The sequence below is a fragment of the Equus quagga genome, chromosome 15 (assembly GCF_021613505.1).
Source record: "Equus quagga isolate Etosha38 chromosome 15, UCLA_HA_Equagga_1.0, whole genome shotgun sequence".
In the NCBI taxonomy this organism is placed as follows: Eukaryota; Metazoa; Chordata; class Mammalia; order Perissodactyla; family Equidae; genus Equus; species Equus quagga.
The window spans coordinates 36,518,355-36,543,566 of NC_060281.1; the positions used below are offsets into that span (position 1 = coordinate 36,518,355).

General features: G+C 38.9%; 1 non-coding gene across 1 annotated transcript; it reads left to right on the top strand.

The window, feature by feature from the left end:
• The first annotated feature begins 16,478 nt into the window (after window positions 1-16,478).
• Window positions 16,479-16,550, top strand: TRNAA-AGC (transfer RNA alanine (anticodon AGC)). Its single transcript has one exon. It is a non-coding gene; the product is annotated as a tRNA-Ala (tRNA).
• Window positions 16,551-25,212: the final 8,662 nt, after the last annotated feature.

Here is a 25,212-nt window from a genome sequence, read left to right on the forward strand (position 1 = left end):
ACGGAGTTTCTTGTTCTTGGCTTTTGCCTAATTCAGGCTCTGGCTTTTAATTATTAAATAAAATATTTTAGTCCTTTCTCATTTTTGCCATGTCATTTATTTTAAGTCGAGCTATTTCCCATCGGTATATTTACTGTTCTTCCGCTTGGTTAACTAACCACCGCCATATTCCCTGCTTCCTGGAGACTTCCCTGAGGTGTATTATTATGCAGTAAACAGTACTAAAACGGCAGGGACAATTCAGAAGTAAATTCATCCCATGAACGCGTCCAGGAAGAGGGAATACAGCTGCATATCAAAGAATGGCTTAACTCAATTAAATGAGGTCCTATCCCTTCCCACGTTTCACTGGAAAATAATCAATAAAAATAAAATACCTCAGCAATTTTTTTTAGGGTGAAGGGAAGGTAGAAGGTAGCATGCTTTTTTTAGTATTGACGTACTAGTTGCATATCGGTATTCAAAGGTCCACCCTAGGACCATAAGAAGAATTTCTTCATATGCTATAATTTCTAACCTAGTTACCATTTTATTTCTCATTGCACCTTTGGCTTTACTCAACGTTTCTGTGCAGGAGAGCTGGTCATGGCCCAGTGCAAGGGGTCTGGGAAAGTAGTAAAGGTTAGGAATAGCTTGTGGAAGTGGAAGTCAGAATTGGTTAGAAACCCATAAAAGATTGCCTGATAGCACTGGGGATCCAATTGAGGTTGCATTCTGGACAATTGTAATTAAATGGATTTTTAATTTACATTTTTAATTTACATGATTACTGCATTGCACTTACGTTCATTCCTCGATTCAGTTTAGAACTCTGTAATATTGATAATATAATAACAGTAACTCACTTTTTTGTTTCTGTTCACATTTAAAAATACACTTAAAAAAAGCAACCTGTATAATCCAGAGTAATCTCTCCATCTCAAGATCCTTAAATTAATCAATCTTTGAAGTCCCCTTTGTCATGTAGGTAACATATCCACAGGTTTTGGAAATTAGTACAAGAATGTATTTTGGGATGGAGGGGAACACGTTTTTCTGCGTACCACAGTATCCTGTTTACCAATCCCAATCTTCTATCTTTTCTAGCAACCTCAACCACTTACTTCCACAACTTCTGTGTTTCTACTTAATTGAAACTTCCATTTCCTTGACATTTCTTTTTCCTCATGAGTCTTCTGTTCCTACCCTTTCTTCCTTCCATATTCTTATAGATTGAAAGTTTGTGTCCTCCCAAAATTCATATGTTGAAACCTTATCCTTAATGAGATAGTATTAGGAGATGGGGCCTTTAGGAGGTGACTGGGTCATGAGGGGGGGGAGCTCTCATCAATGGGGTTAGTGTCCTTATAAAAGAGACCACAGAGAGCTCCCTCATCCCTTTCTGTATGTAAGGACACAGCAAGAAGATGGCTATCTATGAACTAGAATGTGGGTTCTCATCAGACACTGAACGTACCGGCACCTTGATCTTGGATATCCCAACTTCCAGAACTGTAAGAAATAAATTTTTGTTGTTTATAAACCACCTAGTCTGTGGTATTCTGTTATAGCAGCCAAAATAGACTAAGACACATATCCATCTGAGATTTTTTGTTGTTGTTGTTGACCCTGAGCTAAAATCTGTTGCCAATCTTCCTCTTTTTGCTTGAGGAAGATTGTCCCTGAGCTAACGTAGGAGCCAATATTCCTCTGTTTTGTATGCGGGATGCCTCCACAGCATGGCTTGATGAGTGGTGTGTAGGTCTGTACTGGGATCCTGCCAGTGAACTCCAGGCCACAGAAGTGGAGTGTGGGAACCTAACCACTATGGCACCGGGTCTGCCCTAGATCTTAGACTTTTTGATTCTTCACTTCAGCCACATTTTGACAATGTCCTCACACTCCTTTGTTTTATACTGAACATCCTCCCTCAGAAGTCTAACTGTAGATGATTCCAAATCTGTCTTCTTATTCACTGTACTAAGACTACTGAGTACTGCTGGAAAATATCACATCTCTACGAAGATAAGTGCCACTCTAAATATTAACTAGGCCTTCACTGCCTAGTCTAGGAGGCCTGTTCCCGGAATCTCCCCTGCCTTCAAACCCATCACAAGTTCTGGGAAGCTTAGGCTGCTGTTGCTTCTCCCCTCATCCATTCAGAATAAAAGCAAAGAGGCCAGATGACTGCTGCACCCTCTTCTGGGATGGGTCCAAGAGGTAATTCTGTACTCATCATCTCCTCCTACATAGGGATTCAACTTGGTGTCATCTTCACAGAGGAGAGAAAGAGCAAGATTAATGGAATCATTATAGCCTTTGTTACTTTGAGTCTGGATAGGACTTAAGGGAAGTTCACTCCAACCCTTGATTTCAGAGGCAAGGAAACTGAAGCACAGAGGGGCAAGGTGACTCATTTGTTACTCCCAATGTTACTCCACCTTCCTTTTGCATTTCCCTAATAGGATTTACAATAGCTACTTCAAAACTTCTTCACTCTCTTGAACGTCTAATCCTGCTTTCTGTCCTTTCAGCTGACTTTGCCTCCTACTTTAAACATAAAAATGCCATCAAATAAAAGCTATCTTAATTTCCTTCAGCAGCTTAAAAAATGTGCTTATATGTGTATTCCTCCTTTTTTCATTATGATCTGGTAAAATGGAAGAAATATCCCTTGTCTCAGTGCTACTCAAGCTTGAATGTCCATACACATCACCTCTGAATTTTGCTAAAATGAAAATTCCTCGGGTCTGGGGTGAAGCCTGAGATTTTACATTTATAACTAGCTCCCAGGTGATGCTGATGCTGCTGGTCTCTATGCTACACTTCTGGTGGCAAGACTGTAACCCATCTAGGGCTAGTCAGCCAACTGTGCTTAGGCCATCATGTCCTGCCTTCAGAGGGACCTTGCTCCATCAATTATTCTTACCCTCTCATATCTTCAATCTCTCCCTCTCTACTGGCTTCTTATTATTTAAAATAGTTCATATTTCTTCCATACCAAAAATCTCCCCTGGCTCCGTGTTCTCCTATAGTCACCTCTCTCTCTTCTCCCCTCTCAATTCTAGCCACATTTCTTGAAACACACCTCTCTATATTGTGTCTTCATTTCTCATCTCACTCTCTCTTCTCAATCCTCTGAATATGATCTTAATGCCTAGAACTCTAGTCAATTGGTTACCAGAGCAACCAATAATTCCTTCTTCTCTACAACTGATGGGCATATTAGTCTTCACTTTATGAGACACATTACAGTATTTGATCTAATGACCGTTCTTTTGAAATGCTTTTCCCTGTCTTTCAAAGGTAACACCTTGAATTTATTTCACTGAAGTTACTTGTTCAACTCTTCCTTTTTTGCTTAAATGTTGATTTTTTCAGAGTTCAGACACAGACATTCTTTCTTCAAACTCTACACCTTCTTCCTAAGGACTCTTATATACAATTGCTCTAAATACCCTCTATAAGCTATTTCTTTTTTCTTTCTTTTGCTGGTATTTCTCAAATATACATCTTGAGTTCCTATCACTCTCACAAGAGTCAAATCCATAGAGCCTACAGTATATCTCCACTTCATTGTTCGATAAATACCCTGCCCTGTGCCTCCCACAGACATCTAATCAATCATTAAGCACTCTTAAAGCTACCCTCTATTATCTCTCAAAACCATATACTGCTTTGCCACTCATTCACTCTAGTATGCATCTCCAGAAATTCTTCAAACTCTTTGTAAATATCCGTAAGTCAACTTCCCTTCTTTCCTTGCTCTAGGCTTTCTTGGCAAGGTACTCAATCAATGTTAAAACTAACTACACACTTATTTCATGGTAATGCATAAGAGGTAACAATTTTCCAAAGAAGAACACCCCAACCACCCTATGGGACTCATTTTAAATTGACAGCAATAAATACTAAATAGGTAGACAATGCTGCCTAGCAATCCCAATATTGTTCCCTAGTGAATTTGCTTTCCCTCTCTTAATAATGGCTATTTCTCACTGTGGCATAATAAGACTATATTTGATCTTTGTCCCAGGTTCCTAGCATTGAGCACCTAAAACCCTTATAATTTCCTAAATAACAGGAGTGTTTTTTGTTACTCATAAGAAGCCTGTTTTTGAGCATACCTGAGTTTATGGTAATAAAGTGGCTTGGAGTGAGGCCCCTACATAGCCTTAGGATGGGGCTGGTCACCAGAAAGATTGAGTGATTATAGGGTTGTAACTTTCAGCCCCACCCACCCGCCTCTGCAAAGGTGGGGGCTGGAGATTAAGCTCTAAAAAAACTCTTGAACAAAGAGATTTGATGAGTTTCTGTGTTGGTGAATTGACCGGCATGCCAGGAGGGTGGTGCACCCCAGTTCCATGAGGACAGAAGCTCCTGTGCTCAGGACCCTTCCAGAACTCATCTTATGTACCTCTTCATCTGGCTGTTCATCTGTATCCTTTATTATATCCTTTATAGTAAACTGGTAAACATATAAGTAGATGTTTTTCTGAGTTCTGTGAGCTGCTTTAGCAAATTAATTGACTCCAAGGAGGGGTTCATGGGAACCTCCAGTTTATAGCCAGTTGATCAGAAACACAAGTATCAGCCTGGACTTGTTTTTGGCATCTGAAGTGGGGTCAGACTTGTGGGACTGAGCCCTTAGCCTGTGGGATCTGACGCTATCCCTAAGTATATAGTATTAAAATTGAATTAAATTTGTAGGACACCTAGTCAGTGTCCACTGAGAATGGGAGAATTGTTTGGTGGTATTGGAAAAATCACACATCAGACTCATTTTACTTTTACTCTTAAATCTCCTACATTTTTTTGCTCTACCTTTCATACTCAATTGGTGCCCTAGCTTCACATATCATTCAAAAAATTAGAGGCAATCATATAGAAAGCTCCTTTTCTTCCCATTCTGTCTATCTACGAAGATACACTCTGCTTCTCTGGTGTTATTGTGGTCAAAGTGATGAGGATTTTTAGGCTGCTTAATTTTAAAATGGTTTATGATGAGGATTTTTAGGCTGGTTAGTTTTAAAACTACAGATGAGATTCAGGCTCCAGGGAGTGGAATTTGTTTGCCCCTTTGTTGGGAAACATTTACATTTCTAAGGGAAACCTCTATCTGTAAAGATGCCTCCCTCTCTGTGCCAGGAAGAAGGGGGAATGGTCTTATCTCTAGAAGCTCTTAATGGGGAAGGCAAGAACTTAAGTTGGTTGCTGTCTGGCAATCTCATGTAACTCGTTTAGGGTGGTGGTGTCTAACCTTTCTAACCTTTACTTAATCCGATTTGATTCTTGTCTAAAAGTCATGGGATCACCCAATGACCAGACCCCACCTGCACTGATACCATTTTAACTTTTTTTCAAGTTCTTTCCTTTGTCTTGTAAAGAGATGAATCATATACCTATGCCTTAAATTTAGCTCTAACCCTCAACTGGGGGCAGCAGGAGCTCTGACTGCCCGTGGGTCCTGTCCCCACGCACCAGCTCTGCCTGCCCATGGGTCCTGTCCCCATGCCAGCGGGGGCAGCAGAAGCGGTGGAAGCAGAAGCTCTGATTGCCCATGGGTCCTGTCCCCATGCTATTCTATACTATTCTCTAAATAAAAGAGCACTACTGCCAGATCTTGAGAGTCTAATAAATCTTTCTTTCGACTCCTCGGCTCACCGATCCCGCATCAAAAGTATATTAGCTTCTCTGGAAAGTTCTACTTGTGTTCCCTATCCTCCTCTCTTGTTAGCTCTGAGGAGATATTCTCCTGTAATTATTTACTTATTTTTCTACCTTATCAATTTCTCTCTGCATAAACACACACTATCATACTCTTACCTAAAAACAAACCAAAACCAAAGAAAAAAAGAACAAAGCAAAGCAAAACCAAACTCCACTGATTCTACATTTCCCTCTCAATACTGCTCATATCTCTGCTCTGTCTGTTTTTTTAACTAAGGGACTTTATTTTTTAGAGACAGTTTTAGATTTACAGAAAAAGTGAGCAGAAGGTACAGAAAGTTCCTATGAACTGTCGATGAAAATAATCCATAACCAATCTATAAATGAAAATTTGGGTGAGTTTATTCTGAGCTAAAATCTGAGGACCATGGCCCGGGGCCTTTCTTCCCCAAGGAAGAAAGGGCATCGAAGAAGTGAGGTGTACAGAGTGGTTATACACCCCTAAACAGGATGTTTCACATGTGATTGAAATGTCCCTCCCACAATAGTCACAAGATTGCCCTGTCGGCACAGCACTTGATGGACACAGCAGGTAGTGGGTCTGCTATCTCAGTGGGCATAGCAGGAGGCAAGTCTACTGTCTCGAACTGGGTGGTCACAGGTGAGTGCAACAATCAGTTCCTAGCCTAAGGAAAGATGCTTAATCCTTAAGGAAATGCCAACGTTGGGAGGGGGATGGATGTTGTACCTTTATCTCAAGGGCCTTTGTTCTTGCCATAGGGAAACTCTAAAGCAGATATACAAAGCATGCTCAATGGCCAAGGTCAGGCCCTTTTGGAAAGACAAGGTCAGGCCCAATTAGGTTTACACCAAATGGCTTCCTCATATTCTCCAATATAGCCTATTGCTTGCCATTTTTATTTGTCAGTATCCTTTTAGGTCCCCCTCCCCTGCAAATTTCTCCTATTATTAACTAACATCTTATATTCATGTGGTATCTTTGTTACAATTGATGGGCCAATATTGATACATTTTTATTAACTAAAGTCCATAGTTTACACTGGGGTTCTTTCTTTGTGCTGCACGTTCTACGAGTTTTGGCAGATGTGTAATGACATGTATCCACTGTTGCAGTATCATGTAGAACAATTTCACCGCCTTAAAAATCCCCTCAGCTCTGCATGTTCGTCAGCCCTCTCTCTCCCTGACCCCTGGCAACCACTGTTCTTTTTACTGCCTCCATAATTGTGCCTTTTCCAGGATTCCATATTGTTGCAGTCATACAGTACGTAGCCTTTTCAAATTGGCTTCTTTCACTTAGTAATATGTATTTAAGATTCATTCTTCAATACCTTTTCTTGACTTGATGGGTCATTTCCTTTCAGCGTTGAATAATGTTCCATTATATGGATGTAGCACTGTTTGTTTATCCATTTGTCTATTGAAGGATATCTTGATTGCTTGCAAGTTTTGGCACTTATGAATAAAGCTGTTATAAACATCTGTGTGCAGGTTTTAGTGGGGATGTAAATTTCAAATTCATTTGGGTAAATACCAAGGAATATGACTGCTGGATCACATAGTGAGAGTATGTTCAGTTTGGGAGCAATCACCAAGCTGTCTTCCAAAGTGGCTTTACCATTTTGCATTCCCACCAGCAATAAATCAGAGTTCCCATTGTTCCACATCCTCCTCAGCCTTTAGTATTGCTAGTGTATTGGATTTTGGTCATTCTAATGAGTTTGTGGTAGTATTTCATTATTGTTTTAATTTGCAATTCCCTAATGACAAATGATACTGAGCATCTTTTCATATGCTTATCTACCATCTGTATAACTTCTTTGTAGACAGCTCTTCAGATCTCCTGCCTACTTTTAAGTTGGGATGTTTGTTTTCTCATTGTCCAGTTTTAAGAGTTCTTTGTATATTTTGGATACGAGTCCTTTATCAGACATATGTTTTGGAAATATTTTCTCTCAATATATGACTTGTCTTATCACTCTCTTAACAATGTTGTTCATGGAATAGAAATTTTAAAATTTAATGATATCTAATTTATCATTGTTTTTTCATGGATTGTGCTTTTGCCAAACCCAAAATCACCTAGATTTTCTCCTATGTTGTCTTCAAGGAGTTTTATAATTTTGAAACTTACAATTAAGTCTATGATCCATTTTGAGTTAATTTTTGTGAAAGGTATAATGTTTACGTTGATTGATTTTTTTGCATGTGGAAGTCCAAGTTCTTCCAGCACCATTTGTTGAAAAGACCATCCTTTCTCTACTGTATTGCCTTAACTCCTTTGTCAAAGGGCAGTTGACTATCTCTGCTCTTTTTCATGACAAAAATTTCTTAAAGGAACTGTTTTGTTTTGAGGAAGATTAACCCTCAGGTAATATCTGCTATGCACCCGCACCGGATGCAAACCGGCAAACCCTAGGCTGCCAGGGCGGAATGTGCAACTGAACTGCTGCACCACCAGGCTGGCCCCTTAAAGTAATTGTTTTTAATTAATGTCTTCTCTTCCTTACCTCATTGGTTCCACAAAGTACTCCACGAAGGCTTCTATTCCTTCTCTTTCAGTTGAGTCCAAAGTAATCAATGAGCTCCTTGATGACAGATGGTCACATCTTTGTGTTTATTTCACTTGACCTGTATTTAAAGCAGTTGGCCATTCATTCTTTTTTTATTTTTCCTGTTTTTTGCTTTATATTTTTTTAATTGAGATATAATTGACATATAATGTTACTTTTATTTTACTTCTTTCAGGTGTACATGATTCAATATTTGTATATATTTCAAAATGATCACCACAATAAGTCTAGTTAACATCTCTCACCATATATAGTTACAAAAAATCTTTTTTCTTGTGATGAGGACTTTTAAGATCTACTTTCTTAACAATTTTCAAATATGCAATACAGTATTATTAACTATGGTCACCATGCTGTGCATTACACCCCTATGACTTATTTATTTTATAACTGGAAGTTTGTACATTTTGACCCCCTTCACATCCTACCCCCTGCCTCTGGGAACCACCAATCTGTTCTCCATATTTATAAGCTTAATTCTGTTTTTGTTTTAATTCCACATATAAATGAGATCATACGGTATTTGTCTTTCTCTGTCTGACTTATTTCACTAAGCATAATGCCCTCAAGATCCATCTATGTTCTTGCAAATGGCAAGACTTCATTCTTTTTTTTGTGGCTGAATGGTATTCCATTGTATATGTATCTCCTATGTCTTCTTTATCCATTCATCCATTGATGGACACTTGGGTTGTTTCCTTATGTTGTCTGTTATTAATAGTGATGAGAATTACTTTAGGCTGGTTAATTTTAAAACTGCAGATGAGAAGCAGGCTCTGAGGAGCAGAGTTTGCTTGCCCTTGGAGAGACATTTGCATTTGTGAAAGAAGGGAGATGACCTTGTCTCTAGAAACTCTTAATGGGGAAGGCAAGGACTTAAGTTGGTTACTGTCTGGCAACCTCATGTAACTGATTTAGGGTGGTGGCTTCTGGCCTTTACTTAATCCGATTTGATTCTTATCTAAAAGTTGTGGGACCACCCAATGGCCAGACCCCACCTGCACTGATACCATTTTAATCTTTTTACATGTTCTTTCCTTTGTCTTGTAAAGAGATGGCTCACATACCTATGCCTTAAATTTAGCCTTACTCTCCACCCAGGTTTGCAGCAGAAGCAGCGGCAGCAGCACCTCCTCCTGCCCGTGGGCCCTGTCCCCACACAGCACCTTTGACTGCCCATGAGTCCTGTCCCCATGCCGGCAGCAGCAGAAGCTCTGACTGCCCATGAGTACTGTCCCCATGCCAGCAGTGGCAGGAGCAGCTCTGACTGCCCATGTGTCCTGTCCCCATGCTACTCCACACTATTCTCTAAATAAAAGAGCACTACTGCCAGATCTTGAGAGTCTAAGAAATCTTTCTTTCGACTCCTCGGCTCACCGACCCCGCATCAATAGTGCTGCAATGAATGTGGGGATACGTATATCTTTTTGAATTAGTGTTTTTGTTTTCTTCAGATAAGTACCCAGAGTGGAATTGCTGGATCATACGGTAGTTTTATTCTTAATTCTTTGAGAATTGTCCACACTGTTTTTCATAGTGGTTGCACCAATTTTTATTCCTATCAACAGTGCACAAGAGTTCCCTTTTCCTCACATCCTTGCCAACACTTGTTATTTCTTGTCGTGTTGATAATAGCCATTCTAACAGGTGTAAGGTGATATCTTATTGTGATTTTGATTTGCATTTCCTTGATGATTAGTGATGTTGAGTGTCTTTTCATGTATTCATTGGCCATCCGTAAGTCCTATTTGGGTTTTTATGGAGGCTTCATTACATAGGCATGATTGATTAAATAATTGGCCATTGGCACTTGGTTCAACCTCAAGCCCCTCTCACTTCTCCAGAGGTCAGCGTGGTGGGACTGAAATTTCCAACTCTCTAATCACATGGCTGGTTCCCCTAGAAACCAGCTTCCAACATTAGGTGTGGTCCAAATGTCACCTCATTAATATAACAAAAGGCACCTTTGTTTCTTTCATTACTTGGAAAATTCTAAAGGTTTTAGGAGCTCCAGGTATGCCATCAATAGGGATAAAGATCAAATATATATTTCTTATTATAGATAACATCCAGAATATATACCCAGAAGTGAGATTGCTGCATCATATAGTAGCTCTATTTTTAGTTTTTTTAGGAAACTTTGTATCGTTTTCCATAGTGGCTGCACCAATTTACATTCCCAGCAACAGTGCACAAGGGTTCCCTTTTCTCCACATCCTTGCCAATGCTCTTATCTTTTAACTGATGGCCATTCTAACAGGTGTGAGGTGATATCTCAATGTGGTTTTGATTTGTATTTCCCTGACGATTAGTGATGTTGAGCATCTTTTCACGTACATGTTGGCAGTTTGTAAGTTTGGGGTTTTTTTGTTTTCGGAAAACATCTGTTCGGTTCCCCTACCCATTTTTAAATTGGATTGTTTGTTTTTGCTATTGAGTTGTATGAGTTCTTTATATATTTTGGATATTAGCCGCTGATCAGATACATAATTTGCAAATATTTTCTCTCATTCAGCAGGTTGCCTTTCCATTTTGCCTTTGCTGTTGTGACAAAAATAATCCATAACCAATCTATAAATGAAAATTTGGGAGAGTTTATTCTGAACTAAAATCTGAGGACCATGGCCTGGGGCCTTTCTTCCCCAAGGAAGAAAGGGCATTGAAGAAGTGAGGTATACAAAGTGGTTATATACCCTGAAAGAGGATGTTTCACATGTGATTGAAATGTCCCTCCCACAATAGTCACAAGATTGCCCTGTCGGCACAGCACTTGATGGACACAGCAGGTAGTGGGTCTGCTATCTTGGCGGGTGCAGCAGGAGGCAAGTCTATTGTCTCGAGCTGGGTGGTCACAGGTGAGCGCAACAATCAGTTCCTAGGCTAAGGAAAGATGCTTCATGCTTAAGGAAATGCCAACGTTGGGAGGGAGATGGATGTTGTACCTTTATCTCAAGGGCCTTTGTTCTTGCCATGGGGAATCTCTAAAGCAGATATACAATGCATTCTCAATGGCCATGGCCAAGGTCAGGCCCTTTTGGAAAGACAAGGTCAGGTCGAATTAGGTTTACACCAAATGGCTTCCTCATACATTCCAATATATCCTATTACTTGCCATTTTTATTTGTCACTGTGAAGACACTTTTTAGTTTAATGTAGTTTTGATTGTTTATTTTGATATTCAGAACATCTGCCCACTTCTAATCAGATTTTTTTTTTGCTTGAGTCATATGAATTCCTTATAGCTTTAAAATATTAACTTCTTATCAGATATACGATTTGCAAATATTTTTTCGCATTTGGTAGGTGCCTTTTCATTTTTCTGGAGGTCTCCTTTGCTGTGCAGAAGCTTCTTAGTTTGGTGCAGTCCCACTTCAAACCTTCCAAAACTGAATAAAAAAGGAATAGAGAAGCTAAATAGACTGATCACTAGTAAGGAGATCAAAACAGTAAGAAAAACCTCCTGAAAAACAAAAGTCCAGATCAGATAGCTTCTCTGGTGAATTCTACCAAACATTCAAAGAAGATTTAATATCTTTTCTTCTCAAACTTTTCCAAAAAGTTGAAGAGGATGGAATGCTTCCTAACTCATTTTATGAGGCCTACATTACCCTAATACCAACGCCAAACAAGGACAATGCAAAAAAAAAAAAAAAAAAAAGAAAATTACAGGCCAATATCACTGATGAACATAGGTGCAAAAATCCTCAACAAAATATTAGCAAATCAAATGTGATTCATTAAAAGGATCATGTATTATGATCAAGTGGGATTTATACCAGGGATGCAAGGATGATTCAACATCCACAAATCAATCAATGTGATACACTACATTAACAAAATGAAGAATAAAAATCACATGATCATCTTAATAGATGCAGATAAAGCATTTTCACAAGATTCAGCAGCCATTTAATGTGCATGGAAGGAAAATGCCTCAACATAATAAAGGCCATATGCGCCAAACCCACAGCTACCATCATACTCAGTGAAAAACTGAAAGCCATCCCTCTAAGAACAGGAACAAGACAAGGACGCCCACTCTCACCACTCTCATTCAGCACAGTAACGGAAGACCTAGTCAGAGCAATTAGGCAAGAAAAAGAAATAAAATGTATCCAGATTGGAAAGGAAGAATTAAAACTTTCACTATTTGAAGATGACACAATTTTTTATATAGAAAATCCTACAGAATCCACCAAAAAATTATTAGCAATAATAAACAAATACAGTAAACTTTTAGGCTACAAAATCAACATACAAAAATCACTTGCATTTTTATACACTGATGAACTAGCAGAAAGAGAAATCAAGAATACAATCCCATTTACAATCATAACAAAAAATAAAATACCTAGGAATATATTTAACCAAGGAAGTGAAAGACCTGTATGTTGAAAACTGTAAGACATGTTGAAAGAAATCAAAGAAGACACAAAGAAATGGAAAGACATTCCATGCTCAGGGATTGGAAGAAATAACATAATTAAAATGTCCATTTTACCCAAAGCAATCTACAGATTCAATGCAATCCTTATCAATATCCCAATGACATTTTTCACAGAAATAGAACAAAAAATCCCAAAATTTATATGGGACAACTAATGACCCCAAATAGCAATTCTGAGAAAAAGGAACAAAGCTGGAGGCATCACACTCCCTGATTTCAAAGTATACTGCAAAGCTGTAGTAATCAAAACAGCATGGTACTGGCAGAAAAACAGACACTCAGATGAATGGAACAGAATTGCGAGCCCCAAAATAAACCCACACATTTATGTACAGCTGATTTGCAACAAAGGAGCCAGGAGTATACAAAGGAGAAAGGAAAATATCTTCAATAGTGTTGGGAAAAATGGACAGCCACAGACAAAAGAAGGAAAGTGAACCACTATCTTACACCACACACAAAAATTAACTCAAAATGGATTAAAGACTTGAATGTAAGACCTGAAACTGCAAAACTCCAAGAATAAAACAGTATGCTCATAAGGCAATATGCTCTTTGACATTGGCCTTAGCAATATCTTTTGGATATGTCTCCTCAGGCAAGAGAAACAAAAGAAAAAACAAAGGGACTGCATCAAACTAAAACCTTCTGCACAGCAATGGAAACAATCAATCAAACAAAAAGACAATCTACTGATTGGGAGAAGATATTTGCAAATCATATATCCAATAAAAGGTTAATATCTTAAATATATAAAGAACTCATACAACTTAACAACAACAACAAAAACCCCAAACAACCTGATTAAAAAATGAGCAGTGGATCTAAACAGACATTTTTCCAAAGAAGATATGCAGATGGCCAACAGGCACATGAAAAGAGGTTCAACATCACTAATTAATAGGGAAATGCAAATTAATCCCACAATGAGATATCACCTTCCACCTGTCAGAATGGCTATTACTAAAAAGACAGGAAACAACAAGTGCTAGAGAGGGGGTGGTTCTCTGGAAGGCAGGCCTTATTAAGAACAACAGAGTACGTTGGCATATTTCAGAGTGGTTCCTCCTCTCCCCCCTCTACTGGAAACATAAGGGGATTTCCTCCCAATATTTGAATATTTATTGTGAGAACATGGTTGAGCTCCTAAAGATAAAACTCACGGAAGTGTGGGGGCCCCTCTATGGCTGGGTGTCCCTGGAGTTTTTGACTATCAGACTTGTCTATATGGAGCCTCCAGCAATTCGTCAATTACAGTTCACGTTTTTCTATCCCAGCACTGGTTCCCCTGTGGTTTCCATTTGTGAGTGGCTCAGGTGAGCCATTACTTCTTGTATTCACCTGTCTCCCTCTCCAATCTCGGCAGCAGTTTGCCCTGTGTCCTCACCTCTCTTACAAATCCAAGAAGAATTACTGATTTGTCAGTCTGTTCAGCTTCTTACATATTGTTAGGATGCATGGTGAATTCCAAGCTCCTTATATATGGAACTAGAAACTGGAAGTCTCTTTACTAGTTTTCTATATATGTTTTTGCCTCTGTGTTCATTAGTGAAATGGTCTTGTAGTTTTTCTTTCTTATAGTTTCTCCATTGGGTTTTGGTATCAATATAATATTCAGCTCTTAAAATAACTCATAGAGCTTTTTGTTTTCTGGAATATTTTGTATAAAATAGAGGTTATAATTTCCTTTAAGATTTCACAGAACATTCTAGTAAAATTGTTTCAGACTGGAAATTATATTTTATGGAAATTTTGTTTAAATTCCTCATTCAATTTTTTAAATGGCTATATGTTGAATCAGATTTTCTGTAACTTCTTAGGTTAGTTTTGATAACTTATACATTTTTATAAATTTTCCATTTCTTCCAATGGAATTGAGAGGGTTGAAGGCAAATTTCATGATTTCTCACATTTAAAATCTCCTAAGTAGCCACTGAAAACATTCTTCTGTTTATTCATTTATACAAGAATTTATCTCTCTATCCACCAACTCATTTACTCTTTTTGAAAATGATTCAAATATTTCCTTATGCCAGGTATTGTAATAAGCACTGACATGCAATTAAGGATGACACAATGTCTTAGCTAACCTTCAAGAAGGCCCTCTATGATTCTTACCTTCTGGTGACCACACTCCTGTGCAGTTCCCTTATACTTGAATCAGCCACCAAGATGTATATGAGGAAGAAATGAAGCCTCCTACCCATGTGTGAATGAGGCATCTTGGAAGCAGATCCTCCAGACACAGTAAACCGTCAGAGAACTGCATGTCCTGTAGACACACTGGGCTCAAATTCATGAGACATCTGGGGCCAGAACCACTGAGTCAAGCCACTCCAGAGCTCCTGACCCACAGAATCGTTGAAATAATAAACATTTATTTTTTTAACCCACTGAATTTTGGGGTACTACTCAGCAATAGATAACTAATATTAACGGCAATCCTTTATTTTACGTTTCTCTTAGGGAAACAACTGTTGTTTACTAAAAAAAAAAAAGATAATTTTTTTTATTGTTGCTTTCATTCCAGACTGTTATTAGAAACCACATTCCTTGAAAATCAAATAGCAATGCTAAACTAAGATGTGTGTCTCTCCTCTCACATATCTTTTTTATCCTGAAAAAAGTCTGAAGTGTTTAGGTAGACTGCCTAGTATGTCTTATTCACCAGAGGGTCATGGACCTACCATTAAAACAATGACTGGCAAAAGGAAATGGAAAAATCATAACTATTTTAGACCACTCATGATTTATGCAAACCATCTGGGACCATCATCTCCACTACCTGACTACAATTTAGGTTTTCTTAAAAAGCTAAAAGGATGAGAAATGCTGTGTAGTCTTGTCAAGCTGACTTCTCTGGCCTCATCTCCATCTTGCTCCTCCTCTCAACTCCAATCGTTCTAAGCCACATGCACTTCCTGCCTGTACACATGCTGTGTCCTCAGCTCTCTCCAAATCTCTACTTGGCATTCCTATCCATTCTTCCAGGTTTGCTCACCGGTCAGCTTACCTGGGGACTTCCCTGAACTAGGCAGGGATAAAATCTCACTTTGCAGCCTTTGATGAGAAAGGGGTGTGAATATCCAGAGGACCACTCCCTCTGAAAATAAAGTACCACGGAAGCAGAGGTTTAGCCTCAATCTTAGAGTTAACGCGTTTCTAACTTGCCTGGCTCTTCATTCCAAAGAATCAGAGGAGGATCTGAGGATTCGTATTCTCTGGATTTGATTTGTATTCTTTGAGTAAAATGAGGATCAGAAAGCCGCAGCATCTCTACCCTTTAGTCCTCCCAGTTGCTAAGGGTGGAAGGAATTTATTTTTGTAGCAGAAATTCCTCGTTAGCTCCTTGATTTCTACGAAAAGGTGCATAGAGGCTTCTGGAGTCCAGGAATGGGTTGCAGAAATGGGGAGGAGGATTGGAGGTAGTTTGTTAAGTTCCACAGATAAAGACAGTTATCGGCAAAGCGTTTTTTATCTCTCCTGTAAGAATCTTTCCTTTGTTCCGTATGTATTTCGAAAAAAGAGAAAAGCAGTAAGAAAAGGAGAGCCTGGGGAATGTGTCCTACTGAGATTTCTGAGCCCAGTCTGTTCTCATCAGTTACCGAATGTCTGCAAGATACAGGTTAATCAGAATTTCTTGTTAATAGATTCCTGTAAAATAGATGGAAATTTTCATGCTCGCTTGCAAAAACCCAAAATAGGTTTGTTAAAAAAAAAAAAAAGTTGTGGAGTAAATTTCTGTTTTATTTCATGAAGATAGTTTAGAAAACCACGATTTATGTGGTGGGGATGTAGCTCAGTGGTAGAGCGCATGCTTAGCATGCATGAGGTCCCGGGTTCGATCCCCAGCATCTCCATCCTTTTTGTTCTCTTGTTCGGGAAACATCTACTTTACGGTCGCCAGCCCATTCTTATAGAATCTGAAAATTAATCATCTTGCCTCCCGGTATTTATAATTTGCTCCGGTTATGCTCGTAACCCTTCCTTTTAAAAATTTTATTTCTCTCCGTCCTCAGCAGGTTTTACATATGCTCTTCCACAGAACAAAATCAACAGTGAATTTTGGTCCCTGTTCCATGAAAAAAAATTATTGACATTTATCCGTGTAAACTCTAAATTAGAAGATTTGCGAAAGAATTAGTATTTTCACTTAGTTTTGGTGCTGGAGTTTGGGGTGGGGGATGGGACAGTAGACTGAGCTCCTGTCTCAGGTTTCACATTTTGAGGCTTAGTAAGAAAAAGATAGATTTCGCCGGAAGCTCTTTAGAAAGAATATACACTCTTACAAAGCCAAGGCTATTAAAATATTGGGTAAATGTGGCTTCTCAAAACGTGACAGTTCTCTTAGAAATCGGACACAAAGGAGTGAAATAGAAGCATCTCCACACAGACATGTTTTTCCCTCAGTGCATTTTGCCAGTGAGTTCACGGCGGTCACGTCGCTGTGGATCTGATCCCTTCTGTACTGATCTCTTTTGTGATCTCTAAATTTGCCTCACTGATTCAAAAATTACTACTTCAATTCTTTCTCTGAAAAAAAAAATCCACTTCTCTTTCTAAACCTAGCCTTTTTATATCATTCCTATCATTTTTATATCATATAATGATATATATCATATATCAGTGGGTAGGGACTTTCTTTGGCTAGCTCCTTTGTGTGTTTTGTTGAAGATCCATTTCCTTTTGGAAGGCAGCAATTCTTGTATCCTGATCCTTTTGTCTCAACTTCCAATTTGTGACACCCCATCACATTAGCACGTGAAGGAAATTTAGAAAACAGTTTTCTGAGGTCTGGGTTTCTTTCTCAGCCAGGCCTCTGTCAGCTCAGAGTCTGGGCAGCCCCTGCCTGGCTATGGTTTAAGTCAAGAGCTCACGGATATGACCAGGGAAAAGAAACAAATTCTTACAGGGATAGGAGCCCAGTGTTAAAAAATGATAATGGCTACCACCCTTTATGTTAACCTCTTTAGAGTTTTGATCTGTCAGCCGTGAGTGGATCCAGTGCTTGTGCCACTTGACTCTTTAAGAAAAAATACAAAATTAAGGCACGGGTCTTAGAATGGGCCTGTGAAAGTGTGGTGCCCTGAGCTTAGACTCTATCAGCTGCTATTAGCTTCAGGCTAAATCATCCTTGCTGTCATATAGTGAGCAACTGGTCTTGTCAATGTTTATTACAGGCCTACAGTAGTGTAACTCTGATGTAGCTTTAAAAATATTAGAACACTTTAAACTAAATTTAAAATAGTAGCCATAGACTCTACCAACTGAGCAGTCAATAAGGAAATAGTTTGCAGACTCTTTCCTTGCTTATTCCTCACATTTTCAATGTGCCATATTACTCACAGTCACGGCTAGTGGTTGTGAAATACCAAGAGTTCTACCTAGTAACCGGTTTTTTGTTTTTGTTTTTTTTGGTGAGGAAGATTGGCCCTGAGCTAATATGTGTTGCCAATCTGCTTTTTGCTTGAGGAAGATGGTCGCCGAGCTAACGTCTGTGCCAATCTTCCTCTATTTTGTATGTGGGACACGCCGCAGCGTGGCTTGATGAATGGTCTGTAGGTTCACACCCGGGATCCAGGCCTATCAACTCCAGGCTGCCAAAGCGGAGCGTGCCAACTTACTACGCCATCAGCTGGCCCCCCTAGAACCAATTTTGAGTTGTAATTATTCCTCGCTCCCCTTTCATTCTCCACCTTGCCTTCTTTTGTTATCACTTCATGTCATCAGACTATGATCAACTTGGTCAAAGATTGTTTTTAAGATTTCTCTATTCCAAATCACATGAAGATTCTCCGTTAATTTAACCAATAAAAAGTTTTAGGTACAGTTCCAGAACAGTGTCCTAACTAAATTATTTCATCTGGTAGGTAAATCATGTGCTGGGTGATGGGAGGGATGAGGAAAGACAGAAATCAGTACAATTCCCCGGGGCCCCCAAATTTCCTTGAGGCTAAAGCAGTGGTTCTCCAATGTGGCCAAACATTGTCCTCACCTAGAGAGCTCTTAAGTTTCCTAATGCCGATCTCACTCTGAGAGATTCTAGTTTAATTTATCTGGAGTGTGGGATGGACACTGGCATTTTTTTAAAGCTCCCTAGGTGATTTGAATATGAGGTTGTGGGGACCTGGAATTGGCCACCCCAAGATATGTCTCTTTGGCATCAGGATTATTTGAGGCTGATTGCTTTTGATAAACTGGGACAGGGAAGGAGGCTCTGAGGAATGGAACTTGCCCTTTGTTAGGACACGTTTACGTTTGTAAGGTAAATCTCTCTCTGTAAAGTTGCCTCCCTCTCTGTACCAGGAAGAAGAAAGCAGATGACCTTCTCTCTAAAAACTCTTAATCAATGCCAAAGGCAAGGACTTAAATCTGCATTTTATTGTGCTAGTCTGGTAACCTCTTGTAACTGACGTCCCTCCCCCTCCCAATGTTGGCATTTCTTAAGGATTAAGCATCTTTCCTTAGGCTAGGAACTGATTGCTGCGCTCACCTGTGACCACCCAGCTCCAGACAATAGACTTGCCTCCTGCTACACCCACCGAGATAGCAGACCATTACCTGCTGTGTCCATCAAGCAATGTGCCGACAGGGCAATCTTGTGACTATTGTGGGAGGGACATTTCAATTACATGTGAAACACCCTGTTTGAGGGTATATAACCACCTTGTGCACCCCACTTCTTGGGTGCCCTTTCTTCCTTGGGGAAAAAAGGCCCCGGGCCATGGTTCCTCATAAAGCTTTGTTTAATTTTCTCTTGCTATTCTGTCTCATGTGAATTTAATTCGTTCTCCAGCCAGACGAACCCCCATTTGGGAAGAGGAAATGTCCTCCTCCCCTACAAGGTCAAGGTTGAGAATCACTGGCTTAGACAGTCTCTATTTAAGTTATCTCTAAATATCCACAAAAGGTAGGAGGGGGCATAAGAGAGCTATGCGTGCAGGTTTAGTCCTTTCTCAGTTAGGCTAAGCTTATCTAGAGGCACCACTGGCCACTCAGATAGTCATAGATGCATGAGCAGTCCCAGGACTGACCACGTCAAGAGCAGATGGAGGTGACCAATTGTATGTAAATTAATTTCTCTACATACAGTTCTGTTAAGTAGAGAGAAGCTTCTCTCTCTCTCTTGTTTTTGTACCACAGTTGTTCAAGGACTGTGAAGTGAGAACTGACACTCTCTGAGACCCCTGGTTTGCAGAGCTGGTCACTAGGAAGAAAGTGGGTCACTGAATAACTCAGGGCCTTCTGGGACAGAAGGGGTCTACTCTAAACCCTGCTCCACCCAGTTTAGCTTTGGGGATACGTGTCAGTGGTCTGAGAGGCTCTGACCTAGACCTAAAGCAGGGACAGACAGTAAGTTTCCTGAAATACAATTATCTCACGGAAACGGGGAGTTGGTATTGATAACTTGGGGCTAAGGCTTCATAAGGGAATGCTTGTTTTAATTTATCATATGACTCTGGGTCCCTGATAAGAATATAATAATGTTTTCAACAACATTTCAAGAGAGGACTATTTTAACTAGGTAAAACTAGATCTCTTTTTCTGTAGGTTTTTTGCTCAAAGAATATTAACAGGAGCAAAGATAGAAAGAAAAAGAGCTATTTTCTAAGAACATAGAAAGGAGCAGAGACCTGAAAGCTGGAGAAAATTCTTCTATTTGCTGATCTTTATTCTTTAGCACTAAAGAGAAAGGCTAAAACTTCTGTTTACCAGAATGAAACTCCTCTGAGCATACCCTGAGTTTGACTTCAGTTAGTAGTTTCTACAAAGTCTTGTGGCTAAAGAAAATCAGATGTGAACCAAGGTCATTTAGTAAAGAATACACTTAATTCTTTTTATTTCAAGGAGAAGTGAGATACAGCAGATCTACACTGTAGCATAGGGCAATCCTTGTGCAGTTTAATCTTAAATTGTGACCAATAACCTCTTGATAATTTGAAATAAAATATGTCCTGATATGTAGATGGAAAAGAAAGCTCATCTCTTTGCTTTTTTGTCTATATTGGGCCTTCACACACAAATAGAGGACAGACTGGATGGGAAAAAAGCCAATTAGAGCACTTCTCCTCACAAAGACATTTATAACCAGAGTACATTCTAGGCAACAAGACCTCAGAAAAGCGTGGCAAATCGGGGGGAGTTTAAACATTCAAGGAAAGAAATCCAACAATGCTTGGCAGGAATCTCTGAAACATGAAATAAATTATTATCTGTGGTCACCTGGAATGAAAAGTCCACTGAAAGGAAGACGTTGGGGACTTTGCTGCTCTGCCCTACAATGATATGAAGGTATATGAGAAGAATGGTGCGTGGGTAGGGGGATAGTTACATCTTCTGCATTGAGTATGTTAAAGGCCTTGAGCCAGCCCTGATGGTCTAGTAGTTAAAGATCGGGGCGCTCTGCTTCAGCAGCCCAGGTTCAGTTCCTGGGCACAGAACCACACCACTGTCTGTCAATATCCACGCTGTGGCAGCAGCTCACATAGAAAAACTAGAAGGACTTACAACTAGAATATACAACAACGTACAACTACGTACTGGGACTTTAGGGGGGAAAAAAAAGAGAAGATTGGCAACGGATGTTAGCTCAGAGCAAACCTTTCCCAGCAAAAAAAAACAGGCCTTAAATATCTCAATTGTCTGCTTAAGGCACAAATGGAAGCCTGAGGCTTTCAGTGACCACAATAAAAGACTATTTGTTTTCTTTAAGGGGATATGAGATAGTTGACTATCATGTCTAGCTTCAAGCTGTGGGTAGCTGAATTATTAAATCAGTGAAATTTAGAACTTCTCCAGGTCTTGGATGTGAAATTTAGGGGACTGGTGGGGGAAGAGTGACACTGAGAATTGCAATAGGATTTAGAGGTCTAGGAATTTCCTTGAACCCTCTGTTCTTGCTGGTCTTCTCTTGATAGTTGTAGCAGATGCTCTTCTCTTATCAATTTAATGTCTTCCTACCCTGAGTATTAGTCAAGTTTCTCCAAAGAAACAGAACCAACAGGGCATATGATGTGTAGAAAGAGAGAGACAGATAGACAGACAGAGACAGAAAGAGAGAGAGAGTGAGAAATTTATTTTAAGGAATTAACTCACACAATAGTGGGAGCTGGCAAGTCTGAAATCTGCAGAGCAGACTGACAGGCTGAAAACTCTGGCAAGCGTTGATGTTGCAGTCTTGGGTCCAAAGACAATCTGGAAGCAGAACTTCCTTCTCCTTGGCGGAACTCAGTCTTTTCTCTTGAGGCCTTCAACTGAGTGGATGAAGTCCACCCACATCATGGAGAGTCATCTGCTTTACTTAAAGTCTACTGATTTAAATGTTAATCACACCTAAAAAATACCTTCATAGAAACAACTAGGTGGGTTTTTGACCAAACAACTGGGCAGGCTAGCCTAGCCAAGTTGATACATAAAATTAAACTGTTACAACCTGTTTTTAGATACTGCAATTCTCTTGTGTAAAATTTTATCTTCCAAAAGATGGTTAATTCTCTCAGAGAAACAATGATCCCTGCATTTGTGAAGAAATAAGAATCACTTTAAGGAGGAATAGAACCCTTTCAAAATGTATTCCTGGTTCTACAAGATCATTCTTTAAGAAAAAATTTACCTGTGGTAAAGGCTAAGATATACACATAGGGACAAAAAATAATCACTTTTTGTGATTTGATGATTCAAAAGAAGTGTAAATAACTTTAAAAACAATAGAATTTTTATTTATGGTTAAATATGGTTCTGGGATTTGCTTTCAAATACTCCAGAAAAAAAAGAGTAAAGACAGATGGAAACAAAAATAGCATTATCTTGATACTTGTTCAAGATGATGATGGGCAAATGCAGTTCAGTATATGATTCTCTTCTTTTTTTGTTCGAAAAACTGCTTAAAAAGAAACAAAGAGATTCAACAAACTACTATTATAAATGATAAGAGAATTCAGAAAAGTGGACGAGTAATTAATATTCAGAAATTTATTGTCTTCATATTTGTAAAACATTACAATATATATTTGAAGGAAAGAACCCATTGTTTCAGCTAGGAAAGCCATTTAGCCAAAAGTAAAGAAAATCAAACTAACAGTGGTTTATTTTTCTTATGTGGGACACAGCCTAAAAATAGGTGGCTGCAAATAAATGTGACTATAAAAAAAAATTCAGAATGTCAAAAAGATCATTAAAAGTGAAGATATTGATGTAAACTGGAAAAATGTTTGTTATTAACACTGATTCATCAGCTTAATGACATCGGTATCTCTTAGAAGGACTTTCTGTCCTAACCACAAGATGGACACCGGGCCTCCAGGAATCATATCAGCATCCAAGGTAGGAAGGAATGGGGGAGGAGTTGATGCCGATCACCTAAGCATTGTCTTTATCAGGAAAGGAAAAGCTCTCCCCCAAGTCTCCCCGTAGACTTCTATTTACATTTTTGGGGCCAGAACTAGGCACATGGCCACCCCTTGATCTAAGGGAGGCTGGAGGAACGGATATCTCATGTTTTGAGTGTGAGGTGATCAAAGGAGAATGGGGTTGGATATGGAGGTTGGAATAGCCGCTTTACAGTTTCTACTCATTTAAAATAGCAACAAAAGGATTAACTTTCTAGTAGTGAACAAAGTAACAAATGTGCTAGATGCACAAAAAGAGCAATATTTCTGTTTTTTGATTATTCACTAATAAAAGTTAAAATTGAAAATAAACTGAGAAGACAGGGAAAATTTACCCTGGGGGAGCTAACTTGCTCAGATAGAACTTCCTGTGCTTAATTCTTAAAGGGCGCTATTTTTTTTTCCCTCAAAGTTTCCTTTTAGGGTAAATTTTAAGTTATTTGGAATGGTTGTTTCAGAAGGTGAGAAAAATTTAGATCGCTAGGCCAAGTCATTGTCTTTATTTTTTTCCCTTTACTTGTGTTATCTTTCTGGTACGTTTGCCATGAAACGTTGGAAGGCAGCATTTACTTACATCTCTTTGTTACAGGGAAAGCTCAATTCCACGTGTTCTAGGTAAAGCTACAGTATCATTACCCACAGATACATTTTGTTTTGTCAAGTAACATTTTAGCTACTTAATGGGAAAGACTATTTCTGTGCCCTTTGTTATTTTGTTCAGGAATTAAATCACAGCTTTGAGAGTATAGAGTTTCTGGCAACATTTGCTTAAGGGAAGAGGCTCTACCACGCGTAAAGCAAATAGGCTAATACTTGGGGCTTCGCAAGTGCGCTAGCCTCTGGTTTTACTTCTCTTGTTATTTTTCTAACGTGATAATGTGAAAGTTTATGCAAATACATTTTATTTTATTTAAATTAAAGTTGATTATGAAATATTTAAGCATAAACACAGAGAATAGTATAATAGCCATTATGTACCCATTATCCAGATTTTCCTTTTTCTAAGAAAATAATTTGGAAGTATAGTTGAAGCATGGCTCTTCACTCTCCATTCCGCTTCCTCTCTCCACAAAAGTAACCACCATCCTGAAGTCCATGTGGATCCTTCCAGTCTCCATTTTTTTTTTACTATACATATGTATATCTATAAAAATTTTACAGCATTCGCCTGTCATACTGTACATATTTATTACAATGTCCTTTTTATTCATCATTATGTGCTTAATGCAAATTCCTTATGACAGAAGGAGATATATCTCATCTACTTTAAGTATTATGTAGTTAATCTATTGGAGAACATACAGTTTTATTTTGTTGCTTTACAAAGAATGCTGCAGAGAACATCATTGTACATGTCTTCTTGGATAAACTTGCAAAGAGTTGCTAGGTCATACCTCTAGGGGTGGAATTGCTGAATCATAAAGTAAGGATATCTTCTGCTTTTCTGGATATTGCCAAACTGCTCTCCATACTGTTTGTACAAATTTATATTCTTAGCAACAATCTATGGTAATACCCATCTCCCACCATCTATCAACGCTTGGCATTATTGAGCTTTAAAATTTTTGACAATAGAGGAAGATAAAAGCAGTCTTCAAATTTGCATTCCTCAGATCACCAGTGAAGTTTTGCATATTTCATATATTTATTGGATTTTTATGTTTTTTCATCTGGGAATGAGTCTTTATATTCTTTGTCCAATTTTCTACTGATTACCAAACACTATATTTACATTATGCTTCATTAGTTTACTAAGTGATGATGCCTCTTAGTCTTAAATTGCACTACAGTTTCATCTTGCCCAACCCCCTGAACATTAATATACACTTGACTGATTCCTTGGGTTTTTCATTAGCCACCATGAATATTGTAGTCTCCCCATTGCTGATTCACAGTAGAGGCATCACAGCTACTGATTTGTGATCAATATCCGCCTCTCAGGCTCCAGCCTACTTTGTGCTCCTCGCTCACAGTCTTTGCTTTTACTCCCTGTATAATGGTCCCTTACCCTTTCATCCCTATTTGATTTTTCTACCCTCCAGCTTCCATCTAAATCCTGTTGTTAACTTTTCTTTCCCAGGCTAAAGCTATCTTCTTCCCACACATCTGTCAGACACTCCAGTTCTGAGTGGTC